Source organism: Pleurodeles waltl, chromosome 9 (assembly GCF_031143425.1).
Source record: "Pleurodeles waltl isolate 20211129_DDA chromosome 9, aPleWal1.hap1.20221129, whole genome shotgun sequence".
NCBI classification, from domain to species: Eukaryota; Metazoa; Chordata; class Amphibia; order Caudata; family Salamandridae; genus Pleurodeles; species Pleurodeles waltl.
The window spans coordinates 438,241,131-438,262,435 of record NC_090448.1 but is presented as its reverse complement, the minus strand read 5'-3'; the positions used below and the strand labels follow the sequence as shown (position 1 = coordinate 438,262,435).

At 49.5% G+C, this 21,305-nt stretch overlaps 1 protein-coding gene across 1 annotated transcript in view; it reads left to right on the top strand.

Moving 5' to 3' along the window:
- LOC138259483 (cytochrome P450 2F2-like) overlaps positions 1 to 21,305 on the top strand; it is an 883,779-nt gene that overhangs the window by 155,758 nt on the left and 706,716 nt on the right. The window lies entirely within an intron of this gene.

The window sequence follows — 21,305 nt, the reverse complement described above, 5'->3', positions numbered from 1 at the left end:
ATTTTTTAGTAACTCTGAGTATTGTTTTTCTTGTGATATAGGGGGTCATTCTGACCTTGGCGGTCTTTTCGCAAGACCGCCGAGTTACCGCCGCGGTGAAGACCGCCGACCGCGGCGGTATGCCGCTGTGCGCATTCTGACCGCTGGGAGCGTTCCGCCGGAAAACCGCCAGCAGCCACACTGGCGGTCGGCGGGAAAGTGGAGACTGGTCAACCTCCACCGCCACGCCAGCAGAACACCGCCCACAGAATTACGACCCACATTTCTGTGTGGCGGTCTTCTGTTGGCGGTCTTCTGTTGGCGGTCACCTCCCCATGGCTCCTGTCACCTCCCGGAGGACCAACGCACAAGGTAAATTGATCGTCCGTGAGGGGAGGGGGTGGGGGGGTGTTGTGTGATGTGTGCGTGCATGGGGGTGTGCGTGTGAGTGTGTAGAGGGGGTGTGTGAGTGCGTGCATGCGGGCGGGGAGTGCTGCTGTGCCTATGGGCAATGTGTGTAGTTCGGCGGGTGCGCATGTCGGCATGTATGTGTGCGGGTATGTGTCCCCGTTGTGTATGTGTGTGTGTAGGGGGTGTGTATATGTGCATGTTGGGGGTGTGTGCATGTCGGGGTGCGTGTATGTGCATGTCGGGGTGGGGGTGGGGAGGGGGTTCGTACCACCTCTGGGGGGTGGCAGGGGGGTGGAGGGTGTGGGGGGAGGACTCGGGGGGGCAGTGGAGGGTGGGGGAGACCCCTATCAGTGCCAGGGAAGGAATTCCCTGGCCCCGATAGTGCCTACCGCCATGGTTCGCATGGCGGTTCCCGACCGCCAGAAACCGCGGCGGTAAGCAGGGTCATGATACCGTTGGCGGTCTTGGGTCAACCGCCGGACCGGAGTGCGCAGACTCCAGCCCGTCGGTCATGACCGCCGTGGCTGTCGGAGTGGGGAAGTGGCGGTCGGTCGCGGCGGTGACCGCCGCGGTCAGAATGCCATTTTTTATACCGCCGGTCTGTTCGCGGTCCGACCGCCGCCTCTCCGCCGACCGCCAAGGTCAGAATGAGGGCCATAGTGCTATATGATATAAGTGGTATAGTAGGAGCTTTGCATGTCTCGTAGTTCAGCCTAAGATGCTCTGCTATAGCTACCTAAGCTGCTAGAACACTACTAATCTACTAATAAGGGATAACTGGACCTGGCACAAGGTGTAAGTACCAACAGGTACCCACGTAAGCCAGGCCAGCCTCCTACAGTGTCCACCCCCCTCCTCCAAAAACACACAAACACACCAAGACACCCACCCATCACACATCCACCACACCTCAGCATACTGTCCAGTCACCTGCACCCACAACACACACCCCTCCACCACTTACATCCACACCCTCTGCCTCCACTCCCACACCCTGCTCCAGGTCCAACCCAATTGCTCCCAAAAAACTTTTCCTCTCCTGTGCTGACCTCTTCCAACCCACTGGCCCTCCCCATCTTGTCCCTAAATGTGCGCACCTCATTGCCCTTTCCACTCCTTCCACTTCACAGCCCGCCCTTGTCCTCCCTTCACATTCCAAGGCCCCTTCCCCAGAGAGGAAGAAACCCCGTGCAAAGCCAATTCCATCTGGCTCCACCCGGTCAAAGCACACTCCCCCACCTTCTAAGGCCAAACCCAAACCCCCTCCACCTTCCGAATGCAAATCCAAGCCCCACCCTGTCATAAATCCCCACCCCCACCACCCCCTGCCTTTGTTCCCTGACGTGCCTGGATGCCCCATTGTTGCCCCACAGGGTGGAGTACTGTAGCACTTTTGGGAGTCAGGTTGGGGCCATTGTAGCCAAAATATGTCTGGCACTATGGACTGGCCATTGGCCTTAATGTGAGTCGTTTGCTCAGTGAGCTGCATTTAAAGTTTATGTGTGGCCTATGTTTTGGCGGCACACTCTTGAACCCTGGTCTCTCGTTTAATTGTTTGTGGGTGTGGGGCATTTGTAGGTTCTATGGTCAGGTTGGATTTGCCTTGTGTCGGGTAAGTACCTCTTGCTGTAGGATTTATGGGTTATGCTGTTGTGAAGGGTTGTGGGAGCGTTGCAGGGTGGGTGGGTATGTAACTGTGCCCTTTCCTCCATTGTTTCATAGGTTGCAGTATTACCGTTGTCGTCTTCATCGGCGGTCTTGGTCGTGGAGGTATATCGCAAGGAGCAGGGCTGGCATGATCTGCAGCTCTCTATCCATGTCTGCTTTGGCGTGTTGTGTGAACCTCCGGTGAGTGTTTCCTTATATTGGGTTTGTTTCCGCCTGGCTTTGCACGGTGGTGGTTCCCACCCAGGAACTGACGGCGGTCTAGTGGTTCATTATTTGATGGGCGGGTTGGACCTTTCTGTCGGCCTGTGGGTGGACTCTGCCATCGTTGTCGGCACTCCTCTACTGGTGGTGGGTGGTTTTCAGGACGTCTGTGATTCACTTGGTTCATTATTTGGTGGCCGGACCTCTCCTCCTTGGGCGTTTTTTACCGCCACCGCCGGCAGAGCGGTGTTTAACACTGTGTTCATAATGAGGGCCATAGTGCGCAAAAAATATAAAACAACGTTGGATATTTCCAACGGGTTCTTCTGCCAGAATTTAGCAGAAGAAAGTCGGGACCTGAGCGCAGTCTCATTTGGCTCATGAATAACGCTTTTGCTGTTTACCCCAGGTCTCTCACACTCAATGACCCCGGCACCTCCCTCAAAGGGGTCTGGAGTGGTGTTGTCGCTGGTCTGCCTCACTGCATCCTCCTCCCCTCTCACTGGTTTGCTAATCTGTTGCTAATACATGGCCTACGGCGGGAGTTGGAGCAGCACCCTCCCATGCCTCCCGTGCAGCCTGCGCCATTTTACCTGGTGCCGCCCCGGAGTGCTTGGAGTGGGCTCGGCGCTGAGAGCCAAAATGCTTTTGCGCCAAGTGGAGGTTGCGTGACGCTGAGCACCTGGAGGTGGGTCACGCCTCCACCTGGGTCCTCATTCTCGTCTTCCTTCACTCGTCCTACCCCCCACCCGCTGGGAGGGCTCCTTCCTCCACTCGGTGACGACGGAGACCTCCGAAATGCCCTGCACCACACAGGCCCGCCCGAAGATGAAGAGGAAGGGTGGGAGCCAAGCTGAGGAGGGGAACCCTTCTTCTTCCTTCCCTTTCCAGCATGGGGGGCTCATCTGACCAGAGCCAGCACGTTAGATGCAGGGGGCACCACTACACACTATCTGCGACGCCCAAGGGACCTTGACTGCATGGTCCTGCGGTATATGGCGTCGGGGATGAGGGTTGAGAGTCGTTACCATGGCCAGAGCGGAGCCCTACTACTACAGGCGGAGATTGATTGGCCTATTGTGATGACATTCCCTTGTCTGATCCCCTGCCCCCCCATTTGCCACTTTGAATCTTGGAGGGCACACCAACTTTATTGGAAGCCATTTTAACAACGTCCATGGCACATGACCCTTGCCCCCCCCCCCCACTGAGCGCAACAGGCAGAGAGCAGTGCAACAGTAACAGCCAGGAACAGACTCACAATGGACTGGGCAACATTTGAGCTCTGCCCCACGGGGTTCTCACACTCCTAAGCACAGAGGAAGGAACTCCCTTTGCTGGCATACCCTCACTGAAGCAGACAGACGCATACTTCTCACTGGGTTGAAACCCACTTTCTCTCTGTGAGCACGGACTGTGCCGCGAGTTCCGCCTGAGATGTGACAACCACTAGACATCTGGCTGAAAAGGCGGAGACCCCTCATCTCCTCTCCCCTTCATCTTGGTACGCGGACTCTGACCTAATTTACCTGTGGAGGAGGAATGCCTGCGCCCCTGGCTTCTTTCGACACCACACCTAGGCTCATCAGCAGGGCCGGAGATGCCAGGCGGCAGGTCATTGGCCAAGAACTCAGGCAAACCAGCAAGGCAACTGCTCTTTTCTGAGGCTTTACTTCACTCAAAGACATCATACCCCGCCCCAGTGGCTCAACAGCCTGACCGGAACCATAACATGTCAGACTCAGCTCAGGAGTCCACCATCGATCGTACCCTCCAGGAGATATCAGTGGTGGGTCGTAGGCTGGAGGGGATGGACAATGCAATGGCCTCATTAACGGCGGAATCAAATTCCATCTGTCTGGATATTAGAGGCTTCCAGTCCCACATGATGGGGCTGGAACAAAGGGTGACAATGGTGGAAGCCCAAGTTGCCACCTCCCAGGATCAGGACCAGGAACTACCTTTGCAGCAAGCTGACCGACTTAGAAGACAGGAGCTGGAGAGATAACGTTAGATTCCTAGGGTTTCCTGACGCAATCGAGGGCGAGGATGTACATTCGTTCTTACGGGAGACGCTGCCCAAACTCACAGGCATAACCTTCGACCCTCCCCTGGAGTTCCGAAGGGCTCACAGGCTCTGTCCCAAGAGACTCGACGCGACCGTTCATCCCCGACCAATCATAGCCTGCCTCCTCCGTCACACGCAAGCCTGACAGCTCATACAAAGAGCACACACACACAGGCCCTCTCAAATGGATGGGCAGGAGATCCGGATATCAGCTGACTTTTCCAAGGAAACCAGTGAGCGCCGAAGGGTATTTTTGGCCCTCCGACCCAGGTTACGCCAGATGGAGGTGAAATATGGCCTGTTCGAACCGGCGAGAATGTGGGTTACGAAAAACGGTGTGTCCCAAGACTTCTACGACCCAGAGGACCTACGATCTTTCCTGGATGGCCTGCTACCTATGGACACATCTACCCCAATTCCACCTCAAGACTCACCTGTAACAGACCAGAATGCTCTGCCTCAAGGCCCTGCCTCAGAAGGGTCAGGGTCAGACCACCACCATACAGTCTCCCACCCCAGAAGACAAAACTTGGAACGACTCATGAACAGCCATGATGACAACGGGCAGGTGCTGCATGCAGGGGCACTTCACACACAAGTGGTGGACGGAGACAAGTCTCACTCCCCCCTGAAGACCCCTGCGGAAACATCTTGACCTTGCGGTTTTCTACTGGGCTACAAGATGTTACGAGGACAGAGGCTCCTGACACCCTCGGATTGGGACCAACAGACACTTCGCTGCTCTGATGGCTGGATGAGTATCTATTCACTTTGCTGTATAATGTTGGTTGTGTAGTAATTGTACCGCAACACTCTTTTTGGGGCCTCATAGAAACACCAAATAAGTTTATAGGGTTGCCCAGTCCCAGTTGAGACAGTTGGTACACTAGACCTTATGTCCTCTGTGGTCTTGGCAACCCCTCAGTTAGTTCGTTAATCTGTCAGATTATATTGCATTAATAATTGGTTACTTGTTTGCTTGTTTGCCACCTACATGTACCTTTAGTGATTAAGTGATGAGTGATAATGTAGCAATGCTTATCTGATCATGCTATATACCTCTCCTTTACCTCCTCTCTATGCCCGTGCTCTGCTTCGCTACGCCCCCTTCCCCTCTCCCCGGTGCGCATGCGGTGGCGTTGCCGTCATAGTGGCCCCCCGGTGCTCCTTCCCTCCTCCTCCACCCCATCCCCGGGAGGTCTGCTGGGCTCGCCGCAGTGCTCTCCGACACGCTAGCCCTCCCGTGGCACCGAGCAGTACTGGATGCTGTCATGTGGAATGACTCTGGTCCCACGGCCCTGGGACGTTTACGTTCACAGCGGAGATGATTCCACGCTGTGCTCCCCCGGCTGGGGTCCTGCTGGTCAGGCATCGGGGCTCGTAGGGTTCAGGTATAGACCCGCAGATTACGGTTTAGGACCTTTGGGGCTCTTATTTTGCTCCAACCCTTTCCTCCTCCTTCCCCTTCCCCTCTTTCCTCCACATTTCTCCCCTCTCCCCCAGCACTGGGACTAGCTCTGCTATTACTGTTATATTAGTTTTATCTTGTTCGCCTCCCCTCTTCTGCACCTTCTCTTCTTCTTTCCTTCCTTCTTTCGTCTCCCGCTTTTTTTTCTTTTCTCTTATTCTTCGTCTCCCACCCCCTTGTTTCCCTCCCTCCTGGTGTCTTCCTAAACTCCATCCCCTTCTCCCCTTCCACCTCTGCCCCCTTTCCATTCCTCTCTACTCCCCTCTTTCTTCCCACCTTTCCTACTCCTCCATACTAACTCTCCCTTTCCCCTCGCTTCTCAACAACTGGAATCCCTTGGACAGTATTCCCCCCCTCTTCCTGCCTCCCACCGTCTCTTGCATCACCACCCCACCTGTTACTTCTTCAGCCTTTTATTACATAGGTCTCAATCCCCCCTCCATCTACTAATCCCTTTCCTACACACCACCTACCCCTGCTGCATTCTCTAGCCCTCCTTCATGGCCGGACACTCGCCCCCTCCACAACCCCACTAAGGGTTGTCTCTTGGAACGTCCACGGCCTCACCCATTTCATTAAAAGGAAGAAAATACTCTCTTATATCAACACTAAGCAGGCTGATAACACTCTACTCCAAGAGACCCATCTGAACAGAATTGAATTCGACAAATTACGGCAGGATTTGGTGGGGACAGTGTTGTCTAGTTGTAGCCCTCCCCCACAGGATGCTGAAGGCAATGTGCCACGAAAATGCGGTGTTGCGATCTTACTACGGAAAAGTCTACCTCTTACTATCACCAAATCATTGGTCAACCTGGAGGGATGATATGTGCTTGCCAAACTGAAACTGGGAGGCTCTTCGATTTGTGTGGGCTCTGTATACGCCCAAACCGGTTCGAAGAGGCAATTCTTTCTCCGTATCAATCTCCTCTTGACCGAGATAGGGGCTACCGATACATAATTGGTGGAGACTGGAACCTAGCTAGAGACGCAATATTAAATAGAACCGGACCTTTGGACATCACTAATAATGGAGACAAGGCCTTACAGTCCGATGTTATGCAGGATAACGGTCTAGTAGACTTCTGGAGGCTGACACACCCGGCAGATAGGGAATATACCTTTTTATTCCCAGTCCACGGTACTCAATCCCGATTGGACTATTTTCTTATCTTACATGGCAGTGTGGCACTGGCGCAGGACGCTCGCATATTAGATGGAGGTCGGTCGGACCACTCCCCGATCCTTTTAGCTATCCAGCTGGGCCTGATGTCCCCAGGGCACAAGCCATGGTGATTCGCTGTCCACCATTACCGAACCCCTCAGGGGAAGGCGCAGCTGCAGGTGCACACATCCACTTACATCTGAGACAATGTTGGCTCAGTGTTGTCCAAGAGGGTTACATGGGCGGCGGTAAAGGCGACTATACGAGGTTACATGATGCATGATGCCGCACTGGTGAATGAGGACAGGAAGGTGCGACAAACGACCCTAGAAACTGACATCAGAAACCTGATGTGAAAATATACAGACCACCCCTTCCTCTCCATCCATAGACAACTGGACAGAGCCCGAATGGCTTTGAATGAACTCTTTACTTCTCAGGCTGAGTATGCGGTGCAACGCCTACAGGGGCAACATTACAAGCAGGGGGAAAAGGCTGGAGGTCTGCTGTCAGCCCAGCTCCGCCAGATGGCGGCAATCCTGGCTATACCGGCCCTTAAGAATGTACGGGGGAGATACTTATGCACCCTCAAAAGATAGTCAACAAATTTGTGACCTTTTACCAACACCTCTACGTGCCAGAATCGCAGTCCTCTCCTGCCCAGATAGAGGCTTTTCTTGACATTGCTCTACCCTCGCTCTCCGATGAGGGTTGCGGGTTGCTAGAGGGGCAGGTCACCCGGCAGGAGCTCTTGCAGGCTGTTTCCTATCTCCCCCATCACAAGTCACCCGGAGAGGATGGATTTCCTGCGGAATTTTATAAATGGGTAGGGGAAGAAGCACTATATGTCCTTCGCGAAGCGCTAACTGAGGCGTGTCAGAAGGACTCTTTAGGTGTGATCTCCAATACCGCCATCATCACTGTTATACCCAAACCTGGCCAAGACCTGTTGCTTTGTGGTAGCTACTGACCCATATGTCTCCTGAATGGAGATATCAAGATTCTGGCCAGTATTCTGGTAAACCGCCTGCGTAAAGTCATACCGTCTCTTGTACACCAGACACAGGTGGGGTTCGTACCTGGCTAAAACTCACGTAATCATCTTCGTACCCATCTGCCATACTCTCTGGAGGGCTCAGGACATGCCGGAGGCTGCGCTAGCATTGTCCTTAGACGCGGAAAAGGCATTTGATCGTATAGAATGGCCGTACCTGTTTGCAACATTGAAGAAATTCGGGTTGGTCGACCAATTTATATCCAAAGTCCGATTGCTGTATGAGCACCCTACGGCGCGGGTCAACTACGGGGGTTTTCTTTTGGATCCCTTCCCCATCCACAGAGGAACCCGGCAGGGATGTCCCCTATCCCCTCTTTTGTTCCTCTTGGCGCCTGGAGCCGCTAGCGGCTGCCATTCGCGCATCCCCACTGATAGCGGGTCTCCCTCTGCCGGGAGGCACCTCCAAGCTCTATCTGTATGCGGACGACATCCTGCTGACACTAACCAACCTTGAACACTCCTAGCCTGCCCTAATGGGGGTTATAGATGGCTTTGCATCCCTCTCCGGATACCAGGTGAATTGGGACAAAAGCAAGACCCTCCCCCTTTCGTGGGTGACGATGAAAGCAGCACTCTTGGGCTTCCCATTCCGTTGGACCCCGAAGCTCCTCAAATACCTTGGAGTTCTAGTCAATCGTGGCCTAGAACATTTGGCGGCAGACAATCTGGACCCCCTCATTGCACATATGCGACTGGACTTCGACAAATGGACCCAACTGGGCCTATCCATGTGGGGCAGGTTGCAGGCGGTACAGATGGTCACAGTGCCGCGATTCACCTATGTTCTGGGTCTTCTGCCCCTTCAGATACCTCTCACCATATTGAGATCGATTGACGCTGCAATCAGATCCTTTGTGTGGGGCTCTATGCGCCCACGGCTGGCACCAGCCAAACTAATAGCACGCAGATCCCATGGTGGAATGGGGCTCCCTTCGGTGGAGCATTATGCCCTAGCTCTCCACCTGTCCCCACTAGCTGCAACCCTACCTGGCCTCTCAGAATTGCCGCTGTGGGTTCCAGTGGAGATGGCACTACTCTCCCATAATGGAGGCCTTGATGGCCTTTACCATAGGACCTCCGCATCCTCTAGTGATTTGAATCCGATATTAAAGGCGACACGTGTGGCATGGCAGAGGGCCCATCATCTTCTGGGGATCCACCCCTTCCTCCACGCCGAGGCCCCTTTATGGTACAATGATAGTCTGCTCATAGGTGGAAAGGCTTTTAACTAGCCAGAATGGAGGGAAGCTGGAATAGACCGCGTAGCCCAGATGCTGGAGGACGGTAAGCTTAAACCCTTCACCAAGTTACAGGAGGAATTCCTCCTTCATCCCAAACAAGAATGGAGATACCAAAAACTCCAGCATTGTATGCGCCAACACACTGACACTATCCAACGGGGGCTGCAGCCCTCGCCCATAGTAGCTCACTTGAAGGCCTGGGGGAAACACAAAGGATTAATGGCTGGCCTTTACAAGGTCATTACAAGTCACCTATACTCACACCCTATACTGGACACCTTGCGCCTACAGTGGCAAACCTGCCTTCAACAGGTCTTTGACATGGAGGACTGGGCGGACACGGTGGACGTGCTGGATAGACGCACGTGTGAAGCCCGCTTAAAATTCTGTCTCTTCAAGATACTACACAATTGGTACTGGACCCCAGCGAAACTACACAAGGCCGGCCTCCTTCCCCACGCAATATGCTGACGTTGCGCAGAATCACACTGTGATTTGCTTCATGTCCTCAGTGGCTGCCCATCGGTCTGACCTATGTGGACAGTTGTTGAACACACCCTGACAGAATCCATGTCGCTCCCAACTCCCTTATCCCCCTCTCTTATCATGATACATGACATGAACTCCCTCCCGTTCTTAACACGACCGCAAAAAAGGCTACTACATACAGCCCTGGCAATGGCGAAAATATGTATTTTACGGCACTGGATATCTGTCCTCTCCCCCATGCCTGAAGAATGGATAGTGGTGATGACTAATATAGCTAAACACAAAAGAATCATTTATAATCTTCAAGACCAGGCTGCCATCTTTACTCAGTTGTGGGCCCCTTCCTCTCAAACGTTCCGGACACACCGCCGCCATCACCAGTCCCCAGCTAACTCCCCACACATTCCACTCCCTACCTCCCCCCACTCTGACTTTCTTCTCTTCTCTTCTTTTTTGCACACCCCCTCCCCTTTTTCCCTTTTTCCCCCTCCTCCCTCATCCTGGAAACACTGTCATCACTGTCATTGCTCACCTGACCTCCTCTCCCCTCATCCCTCCCGCCACCCTCTCTCTCCCCCCCATATTTTACCCATACCCTCTTCTGTTTCTATGATGCCAGGCCCTCCCTTCTCCCCCGTCTCTCCCTCTCTTCCTGTTCCTTTCTCTTGCCTCTAGTTCCCCACTTCCCACTTCCCCTTCTCTTTTTTCTTTCCTTCTTCTTCTTTCCCCGACAAACCCTGAACAAATTGGAGATATATCACTTCTCCCTGCAAAGGCCTTCATAGATTTCCCTCTAGGGGCAAACGAGAGTCAGAGTACTGTCTCCCCTTGCCTTTGAAAATACCTCACCCGACAGGCTCAGGCATGGGACAGTTCACACTTGCGAACGTTTTGTAGAGCCTCTACCCATATAGACTAGACCAGTGGGAGAGACAATGCATAGGAGCTCAATGATCATGCACAACGGGCTCATCTCGAACCGTAATCCAGTCAGGATGGCTGATATAGCCCCTAGCGGCAAATTAACCCAAAGCCTGCGCTCCCTCTCTGCCCCTTTTCCCTCCCTCCCCCTCCCTACCGCGTTGATCTCATCATCATTATTATTGCTACTATCTATCCTTACTCCCGCCATCTGCTCGCTGCGTCTCCTTTGCCACCGTTCAAATGCACTGTTGACCATGAATATGTTTTTGTCTATCCAGATTATTTTGAGTCGAATTCTCTAGTTTTTATGCCCTATGGATAACAATGTGGGGAACTTGTGAACTATTGCCCCTCGTTTATCTTTGTTTACTGGTGCTGTGTAACGATATACTCGTACTGACATTGTTAAAAAATAAAAAAGTTGCAGCACAAAAAAAAACAAATTTGGTCATCAGAATAATTGCTGATGCCATTGGGTTTACTTATGTCACCTTCAATGAGGATGACACAGTGCCCATAGCATATAAATCACATTTATACTCAAATGCAGAGCAATGCTTTGCGCCCACAGAAAAAATTCTAACTGCGGTTCAGATGGCTGTCATAAAAGAGAGGCCACTTGCCCAAGGGAAACGCATCATTGTCATTACCCCGGTGCCAGCCTTAGAGGCCGTCACCAAAGCGAGCGTTCCTAATGCCAAAGCATTACATCCACGCTGTATTCAGTGGGTGCCTTCTCTGACCGCTACTGATGTTGATTACATTTTTGATCTGAAACTCCAGACACAAGAATTTTTCCAATACGAACTGAAGTGCCCCGCTCCTCTACATCTTTTGCCTTTAGACAACAACCATACTGTCTTTTATACTGATGGTTCAGCTCAACCAGCTGTAGGTACCAAACATCAATACTCAGCCGCTTGCACAGCCGTGAATGGAGTGATGAAGGATGGAGTCTTCCACCCTCATAATACCTACACACAGACCCTAGGGGACTGCACAGCTCAGCCGAAACTCAAAGCCCTTATTTTAAGCTAGAAAAGACAGAGACAGGAAGAGTGACTTTAATAGTCTGTGATTCATATTACTGTGTTGAGTCTTACAATGATTATCGTAATCATTGGAAACTGAACAGGTTTAGAGATTCTAAAGGAACACCAAAAAACACATGACATTGTGGGGGAGACTGGCTGATCTCAAGGATAAGCTACAGTGCGTCCATGTAGTACATACATTGGACCACCAACGTGTAGGAGTACACGTTATCGGCAATACTTTGGCTGACGAAGCAGCCAAATCTGGAGTAGCTACGGCTTCTGTGGCTGCAGTGACTTGTTCCCATACGAGATTGGATAATGAAATAGTGACTGCAGTGAAAGCTGCGTCTCAAGGCAAGTCTCTCCCGAAAGGGTACCCTACAAAATATTTGTACCACATCGGTGCACAGAATATTGCTTATGCAACACTTCCTGGCTTTGGAGATCGAGCAATCCCCAACCAAGACCAGAGATTAGATCCAGTAAAAGCAGCACATGACGGTGTCGCTTCTACTCATGCTGGTATTTCAGCCACAGTAACACTCTTGCAGAAAAGATTCTGGTGGCCAGGTCTATACAAACAGACAAAGCAAAACGTCCTTTGCTATGACATTTGCCAGCAAATAAAGGGCTCAAATGTCAAACGCCCACCACAGACATCCCTCTTAGTGTCTAGCAGGCCATTACAATGTGGGTATCTGGACCATTGTGATCGCTGTAGGTTCTTGTTCTGGATTCCTGTGGGTATGGGTAAACTGTTATAAAAGATTTGCTGATCTTTATCGGTACATATGCGGTTGCAGCATTCCATTCGGACCAGGGCCCTGAATTTGCCTCTAGGGCATTCAGGGACACCATGGGGACGATGGGTGTTGAACTCCATTACTCCTCACCATACCATCCCGAGGGAAATTCAGTCGTGGAGAGGCGGAACCGTGACCTATAGCAGTCCTTAACAGCTAGAGTATTAGGTTCTGGCCACAACTGGCTTCATCACCTATATGGGGTCCAGAGAGCACTGAATAATCTGCCAAGACTGTCCTTGGGGGGGACAAACTCCCTATGAGGTTCTCTCTGGGATACCTATGTATGTCCCAGTTCTTGATGGTTCTGGTATGGTGGCAGCAGAAACACCTTTTGACATAAATGATCGTCTCACTGTCTTACAGAAGCTTCAGCAATTTCGAGATGATAAATCGTCCACCAGTGCTGCCACCTTAGGAATAAGGGATATACCAACAACTTCCACTGGCTGGATTCCTAAAGTTGGGGATCTGATTCGTGAAAAGATTGCTGTGAAGAAGTAATTTGGTCCATCCTGCAAAGCATCGGTCTCAGTCCTGGAAATACAAGGTACCAGAACTGTTATCTTGCCACTGTTGCTTGGTTCCCGAGGAAACAGATTTGTTTTGATTGACAACGTCAAACTTCACCATGTGGCCGATCCTGCACAGTAGACCCAGAGGTCCCTTTGGTAGTTCCCGATCCCCTCTCACTACCCAACAGGACATACCTCTTCAGAATAGAGAGAACAACACTACTGTGGACTATGCAACAATGTCCAACAATGCTATAAATTTCTCCTTGACCATGGGGAAGGTGGAAAATGAGCTCTTGCTGGTTCCTGTTACCACTTCAATGACGGCACCTGTTCAAGAATTGGCCGTCTTATACACCAATACAACACAGACTGATGGCACTATCTATGTGAAGTGGATCCATCTACAAGTACTGCACTTGCTCCTGTATTTGCAGAGACTGCCTCGGGTTACTTCATCGACATTGATGACTTTTCTTCAGACTCATCCGCTCCAGTGATTGAAAACATTTCAAAGACACACAAGCTATATCTATGGCTTAAAACGAATTACTTAATTTACTCCTGGAACTATTTATGGTTCTGCCTGACATTTTCCACCTTATTTCTATGGATTGGTTTTGTGACTGTTTTCTCCTTGCTTATAAATGGTCATTATAATCCTGAACGCGCCTCTGTAGCACCTGTGGTTGAAGTCTTAACTCCATATCATTCCTCACATAAGGTCCGCAGTGTCTTGTCCCCAGTGAACATTTCAGCTGTACCCATTTCTGATGGGATTGTGTGGGACAAAGTTCCATTTGAAAAATACGAGCCTACTGAGGTCATCCACATTCCATATGTATTTAAAATATCTATGACAGATGTTATTACACCCAGTGTTATATCTGATGATTGGGATGTCCAGACAGTTGATTCTATGTTAACTGAAATGAAGGCCTATTCAGTATTTGAAAGTGATGATGTATATGTAAATACAATGAATTACGGGGAAATGTTCTGCTACAATAACTGGGGACATTACTACCTGCACCGTGCAACTAGACATAGACCAGTACTTAATTACACACAGTGGGAACATTGTTCGACACCACCAGTGGGGAGCCCGAAAAGTTATTTAGAGAAATTTACTTATTTTTCTGGGCATGACACAGGAAATTCCGAGTCATATTTTTTCAAATTGCCTCCTTCAAATATTTTGCTAACAGATACAAAACTGATATATTCAAATTCCTTTGTTTCCCGTCTTGCCGTTGAAGGTTACGATCACTGGAAGAACACTTTTGATTTAAAGAGTGTATAGGGAACACAAGATTGGCAAATACAGGGTAGGGAAGCCTTGTTTAGAGCATGCCTGATTCCTGTACAAATTTTTTTTTTATTGACTCTGTTCAACAGATGTCCTGCCTAGGGCTAGCAAAAATAAAAGAAATGAACACACCCAGTATCCCCACGCTGGCTAAGTTTAATGATTGGCAATTCTTCCTGAATAACACCGAAGAAGAGCTAGATGCAAAGATTCAGGCTGGTACCTATAATTCTTCACTTTCCAGTCCTGGCGGGTGGTTAGTTTGGCCAATAGACACCAATGGATGTCAGGCGCGTTTTTTAAATTCCTCAGGGGGTTTCAAGATTAGCCGTCCAGATCCTCGCTTTATCTCAGGTCAACACACGGGGATAGTTACTACATACAGTGTGGGTAAACTGTGTCAACAATGGGTACAGTTTAACACGTTAACCGCAGTTAAAAAACACCTTAAATACGTTCTGAAGATATAGACTTGCAGGACTTCTTGTTAGGTGCTAGGAAACAGCGCTCTAAAAGATTCATCTATACTACGTATAATGAGATATGGAAACTTTCTCAGATAGAAGCTGCTGCACGTTTAAGGCAAATAGATAAGGAAAACTTAGAAAAGGCTTTGGGGGTTGTCGATAACAGCATGAACACCCTGTCCAACAGAATTTATCCACTAACAAACATAGTGTCATCTACGATAGATATCATTCAGACAGACATGTCCTGTTTATACCTTGGACTAAGTCAGCTGTGTTCTATTATGCAGCTTGGTTGGACGTTACAAACATAGAAAAATGGCCGTATTCCATGGAGGTACATTAACAGTAGTGAATTGTTCACTGCTTTTAATTTATCCATCAAAAAACAGACAATGGCTAAAAGGGAAGCGAGTTTCACCATGCTTCATATAGAGAGGTTAGAAAAGTTGCCTTTTACAATAGCAGAGAGTCCTTTGACTGTCTGGCTCTTACATGGCACCATTAATCTGCCCATATCCACCTTTCGTTTTTCAAAATGCCTGAAACATATTGTCGTGGACAGGTACGAGCACCTGGTGTAGGAGGCTGGCCTGGCTTGTAGTGGGTACCAGAGGTACTTACACCTTGTGCCAGGTCCAGTTATCCCTTATTAGTGTAGAAGAGGTGTTTCTAGCAGCTTAGGCTGATAGAAGGTAGCTATGGCAAAGCAGCTTAGGCTGAACTAGGAGACATGTAAAGCTCCTACTATACCACTGGTGTCATATGCACAATATCAGAAGAAAACACAATACACCGATATACTAAAAATAAAGGTACATTATTTTTATGACAATATGCCAAAAGCATCTCAGTGAGTACCCTCAGTATGAGGATGAGAAATATACACAAGATATATATACACAAACCAAAATTATGCAGGTAATAGCAAAAGGAAGTAATGCAAGCAATGTAACATTACAGTAGATTGCAATAGGAGCACATAGGTATAGGGGCAACACAAACCATATACTCCAAAAGTGGAATGCGAACCACGAATGGACCCCAAACCTATGTGAGCTTGTAGAGGGTCACTGGGATTGTAAGAAAACAGTGAGGGTTAGAAAAATAGCCCACCCCAAGACCCTGAAAGGTAGGTGTAAAGTGCACCTACTACCCCCAGAGAGCACAGAAGTCATGATAGGGGGATTCTGCAGGAAGAACAAACACCAACAATGCAACAACAGTGGATTTCTGGACCTGAGTACCTGTAAGACAAGGGGACCAAGTCCAAGAGTCGCGACAGTGTCGAGGGTGGGCAGGAGCCCAAGAAATGCCAGCTGAGGGTGCAAGGAAGCTGCCACCTGTTGGAAGAACCTTGGTGTTCTGCAAGAACAAAGAGGACTAGGGACTTCCCTTTGAAGGATGGATGTCCCACGTCGTGAAGAAGCTTGCAGAGGTGTTCCCACGCAGAAAGACTGCAAACAAGCCTTGCTAGCTGCAAGGGTCGCGGTTAGGGTTTTTGGATGCTGCTGTGGCCCAGGAGGGACCAGGATGTCGCCACTTGGATGAGGAGACAGAGGGGGTGCCCAGCAAGTCAGGGAGCCCTCACAGAAGCGGGCAGCACCCGCAGAAGCAGCTGAACAGGCACTTAGAAGAAAAGTGAACCGGAGTCAACCCGAAGTCACAAAAGGGAGTCCCACGACGCCGGAGGACAACTCAGAAGGTTGTGCACTGCAGGTTTGAGTGTCGGGACCCAGGCTTGGCTGTGCACAAAGGAAATCCTGGAAGAGTGCACAGGAGCCGGAGCAGCTGCAAATCACGCGGTACCCAGCAATGCAGTCTAGCGTGGGGAGGCAAGGACTTACCTCCACCAAACTTGGACTGAAGAGTCACTGGACTGTGGGAGTCACTTGGACAGAGTTGCTGAGTTCCAGGGACCACGCTCGTCGTGCTGAGAGGGGACCCAGAGGACCGGTGATGCAGTCTTTTGTTCCCTGCGGTTGCAGGGGGAAGATTCCGTCGACCCACAGGAGATTTCTTCAGAGCTCGTGGTGCAGAGAGGAGGCAGGCTACCCCCAGAGCATACACCACCTGGAAACAGTTGAGAAATCCGGCAGGATGAAGCGATACAAGGTTGCTAGTAGTCGTCTTGCTACTTTGTTGCTGTTTTGCAGGTGTCCTGAGCAGTCAGCGGTCGATCCTTTGGCAGAAGGTGAAGAGGGAGATGCAGAGGAACTCTGGTGAGCTCTTGTATTCGTTATCTGGTGAGATCCCCAAAGCAGAGACCCTAAATAGCCTGAAAAGGAGGTTTGGCTACCTAGGAAGGAGGATTGGCTACCAAGAGAGGTAAAAGCCTATCAGAAGGAGCCTCTGACGTCACCTGCTGGCATTGGCCACTCAAAGGAGTCCAGTGTGCCACAGACAACTCTGTTTCCAAGATGGCAGAGGTCTGGGACACACTGGAGGAGCTCTGGGCACCTCCCCTGGGAGGTGCAGTTCAGGGGAGTGGTCACTCCCCTTTCCTTTGTCCAGTTTCGCACCAGAGCAGGGCTGGGGGATCCCTGAACCGGTGTAGACTGGCTTATGCAGAGATGGGCACCATCTGTGCCCATCAAAGCATTTCCAGAGGCTGGGGGAGGCTACTCCTCCCCAGCCTTCACACCTATTTCCAAAGGGAGAGGGTGTTACACCCTCTCTCAGAGGAAGTCCTTTGTTCTGCCTTCCTGGGCCAGGGCTGCCTGGACCCCAGGAGGGCAGAAACCTGTCTGAGGGGTTGGCAGCAGCAGCAGCTCCAGTGGAGACCCTGGAAAGGCAGTTTGGCAGTACCCGGGTTCTGTGCTAGAGACCCAGGGGATCATGGAATTATCCCCCCAATGCAAGAATGGCATTGGGGTGACAATTCCATGATCTTAGACATGTTACATGGCCATGTTCGGAGTTACCATTGTGACGCTGTACATAGGTAGTGACCTATGTTCAGTGCACGCGTGTAATGGTGTCCCCGCACTCACAAAGTCTGGGGAATTTGCCCTGAACGATGTGGAGGGTGCCCACACACTAAGTAACTTTGCACCCAACCTTCACCAGGTGAAGGTTAGACATATAGGTGACTTATAAGTTACTTAATTGCAGTGGTAAATGGCTGTGAAATAACGTGGATGTTATTTCACTCAGGCTGCTCTGGCAGGCCTGTGTAAGAATTGTCAGAGCTCCTTATGGGTGGCAAAAGAAATGCTGCAGCCCATAGGGATCTCCTGGAACCACAATACCCTCGGTACCTCAGTACCATATACTAGGGAATTATATGGGTGTACCAGTATGCCAATGTGAATTGGTAAATTTAGTCACTAGCCTGTTAGTGACAAATTTAGAAAGCAGAGAGAGCATAACCACTAATGTTCTGGTTAGCATAGCCTCAGTGAGACAGTTAGGCATCACACATGGAACGCATACAGGGCACATACTTATGAGCACTGGGGCCCTGCCTGGCAGGGTCCCAGTGACACATAGGCTAAAACAACATATATACAGTGAAATATGGGGGTAACATGACAGGCAAGATGGTACTTTCCTACACCTGGGCAATAGCTATATTAAGGAAGAGTGGGAGTTGCCTTTTGATTACAAATGTCTGAACGGCGAAACAGAGGTCTTTCTTAGCGGAAGCGAATGTGAGACTATTGTTAGTCATTCAATGATCTGCAAGCAGGTGTCCCTTCATGGTCATTGCAATGCAAGGGGCGCAAACTTGGCCTGTTTCCTGAAGGGTACTCCCGTCTCTTTGATACGATCAGCATTTCATGTATTTTCCAATGGCAGTTATGTGGTGCTGAGCGATCATAGCTGTTGCGGTATGCGACCGGTAATTGCCTACACAATTTCGGTCTCTAAGGTCGTTACGTGTTGTGGACATGTTTTATTCCCTCCCACACGAGAGATAAAGGTATTAGAAATGTGGCCTCCCATTGATTCTATTAATGTAAATTATGACAAGCTCAGCAGACTAAAGACACTACTGTTTCAAAAACAGGTTACGTTGACATCCACTAGAAAGATGAATGCTCTCCAGATTGCGAGATCATCAGCCGAGATACAATCCCTATTAAATACCAACTTCCCCAACCACTTTGGAAACTGGTATCCAGAATTTTCAACGCCTCGAGCAGTACTGTGATTGTCTATTTCTTTAAGGCTGTCGGGTCTGGATTTGTGTCAGTCTTCCAGACTATCTTTGGAGTCATCCCCGTCAGCCATCCATTCACTATTTTCAAGTGTGTTTGGTGGCTTTCCTGTAATTTTGGCATTAATTGCGGAATACTGCTGCTAGTTTTTCTGATTCGCAGTGGTTGTTTCTTTACAGCTACACAGAGTGATATAGCAGCTACCACCAGCACAACTGTGCCGTGAACGCATGGTTCAGATCTTTGATGCTTCCATGCTGGAGGAACTAGAGTGGAATTGGTCATTGTTATTTCGACCACTCCTCTGGTGCTACGTATGGTGCTTCTTCGAACATTTGCCAACAGTGTGTCTTGCCATCATGCCAGTGCCTCCTGTGGACCAAGCACTGCTGATGTCCCCAGTGAGGGCTCATACATGGTCGTGCCCCATGAGAATAAGGCTGATCCGCAAGGCCACTTATGAACACTCCGTGTTGGCTGAGTTGGCTCTTCGTTCTACAGAGAATGGAACTAATGCAGGTGGACCTGCACAAGAGACTACTGCACACTATTGCTCTGTGAATCCATCCGCCCATGTGATCGATCTTACATCTGACTATTTGGCCTCATTTTGTGATGACTTTTTAGTCGGTGACTTCGGAGCTACTCTTCAAGATCATGACTATAGTCCCACAAAATAATGATTGTGTATTTTTTTTTTTACCAAACTAAATTTAAAAGTATGCTTCTGTTATTCTTACTTTGGCCTGCTGTGCTTGTCATGGTCGAAATTTAAGTCTCTTTTGTATGTTTTTAAATTGTTAATTTTAACTATGTTTTTTAACTTTTGTTTTTATGCTTCGCTTTTAGTCCAGAGCAGTTTTATAGCCTTTTTGGATTCCCTCACCTTCGGTGACGTCCAGTAATGGCATCATACTTGTTACAGAAATGGGGAGGGTGTAGTGAATCCTAGTTTGTTTTATTGGGACAACAAGAGTTAGCTTAGCCTTTGGCTTGCAGACTCGTGCCCCCGTCACCTAGTGACTTTAACCTACTTAGCTTGCTCTGTCTTAGGCCATTTATTTAATTAATTCTTCTAAGGTGCTGCCTTGTTTATAGTTAGGCCTTTTGTTTAGCTTTATGTTAGCAGTGCCACCACGCTAAAGCGTCAAATCAAGCGACAAAGACAAACAAACTGTAGGTGTTCACATTAGGTACTCTCCCTCTTCACGCTTTTGAGGGAATTGTTTATAATAATTACCGTCCCAAGCATGCTGTGTTATCTATTGTTTGGGAACAACCTACGTCAGGGGTCCAAGTACATCTATATAAATACATCACACTTAGACAGATAATCAGAGGGATTCCGACCAGATACCATTGCTGCTATCAATGCTGCACATCGCGTTGACGCTGACCCGGATTTCCTGTTCCTACGGAGTCTGAGCACGAGATCTCATTCCAAGATAACAAGGGTTGGGGGCTCGTTCCAGGGACATGGCATTGACAATTTAAGTTTAACATACCCAGCTCTCCTTTATGTGGGCGGTTAGGCCTATTATGATAGGGTATTAGGACATATTATACACTCTACGTCTTTCCATGTTATTGCAAGATGGTGGGGGTCTTCATAATCATGAATCTTGTCTTTACAATTCTGTCTCTTGTACTGTTCATTATCCTAATCATTGCAGCCCATGCAATTTACTGTAGATTGCAGATTGTGTTAAATAAAAACCATTAAAACCTTACTGCATCTTCGTTATTGCCTGTGTTTGGTTGAGACATGATGTATCTGTGAGAAAGGGGTAATCTCCTTTTAACCACGACATTCCCTGAGATGTCATACTCTTGAGTCCATGCGTAAATGCTGCCACAAAAAACACGTTCAACTGTTTGGGTTCTTGGTGAGGTACTGCTAGTGTGCCGGAAGGGTTGGGACTACAGTTGCAACTTGTTGTAGGATAGGCATAGTCACCTACAAACATAAGTACTGTCATCTTCAAACCAGCAGTCTTGCCTAGAGCAAGAGTCCAACTACGACACCCCTAGAATCAGTTTTGAGTGACCACAGAGGAGTGACTTGTTCATTACGCTTACCACACCTCTGAGTTGACACACAGGCTATGCACAAGGGGAGAAGGGTTTCCCCACCTTGAATTTTGAGAGTCAAGGGCACTGTGGGATTGTTTGCAGAAGGGAGAACATGAACTGCTGAAAAAGTGGGTAGGGTTGTCCCCAGAAACATTTACCCCATTGGTTAGGAAGTTATCCTCATCCACTAGTTGATGGCAGGCATAACTGTGGCATCCCCAGGCACTAACCTTGGAATACTTACTAGGCAGTGGAAGCTAGATAGGG